This window comes from Pygocentrus nattereri, chromosome 23 (genome assembly GCF_015220715.1).
Source record: "Pygocentrus nattereri isolate fPygNat1 chromosome 23, fPygNat1.pri, whole genome shotgun sequence".
Taxonomy (NCBI): Eukaryota; Metazoa; Chordata; class Actinopteri; order Characiformes; family Serrasalmidae; genus Pygocentrus; species Pygocentrus nattereri.
Genome location: NC_051233.1, coordinates 28,665,864 through 28,666,738, shown reverse-complemented (window position 1 = coordinate 28,666,738; position 875 = coordinate 28,665,864). Strand labels below are relative to the sequence as shown.

General features: G+C 52.2%; 1 protein-coding gene across 2 annotated transcripts in view; it reads right to left on the bottom strand.

Moving 5' to 3' along the window:
• Positions 1-537, bottom strand: part of myo1ca (myosin Ic, paralog a) — a 59,938-nt gene extending 59,401 nt beyond the window's left edge. The window contains exon 1 of one of the 2 annotated variants that reach the window (XM_017713901.2): positions 408-537. The gene's annotated coding sequence lies outside the window, so the exon portion shown is untranslated. The remainder of the gene's footprint in view (positions 1-407) is intronic. The other variant, XM_037533629.1, reaches the window with a different exon arrangement.
• Between the last annotated feature and the right edge of the window lie 338 nt (positions 538-875).

The following is an 875-nucleotide window of genomic DNA, read 5'->3' as shown; positions in this document are numbered from 1 at the left end:
TGTTTAGTATTTTAATTTAGAATTAAATTAAAGTCCCAGAGGTCGACGAACAGCGTCTTACACGGCTTTAAAACGTCCCCCTGCAGTTCTCTGGGGTCTCAGCTCAGCCTGCTTCAAGGCTCCTCTGCAGCCCACAGAGCTGGTTTCCAACGGGCATCAGCTTCACTCACGGCAGCAGAGACCACAAGGACACCTTTAGATCCCATTAAGAAACCATCAAATGCATTTAGAATCAGCTACTGGTCACCGGTTAAACCATTAGGATCCTTTACACTGTGACATCAACCCATTAAAAAAAAGCCAAGACACGTTACAAAACCATCAGGAACCACCAGAAACAGCAGCGAAGATACAAACGCGCCAAACAAAACGCAGATAAGCTGCTTCATGGTTATGAACACGCTCACCTGAAAGTCCAGGCGCGCTCTCAGGTGCTGTCCTGCTCCGCAGCGCGCGCACCTGCACGACCTTCGGCCACGTGCGTCCCGCTGACGGTCCGCTCCGCTTCAGTGGAGCCCTGCACGCGCATCGCATTACCCGAGCTGGACAGGCATTATTATTATTCATTTATTCCCCCTCCAGGCCCCGCCCCCTGTTTCTGTGATTGGCTAGTAGGCTGGGCGCGAGAGGGCTTTAAAACCGACCTGGTGCCTTGTTATTTTTTTCCCCACCCACATTCCGCCAAGCCCCGCCCCCCGGAGCCAGTATCTTGAGATTTTAAGATTAAGATTAAGAGACCCTTATTAGTCCCACAACGGGGAAATTTCACCTCCGTGAAGTGAAACACCACATACACTCTAGTGAGCACACACACACTAGGGGGCAGTGAGCACACTTGCCTGGAGCGGTGGGCAGCCCAATCCGCAGCGCCTGGG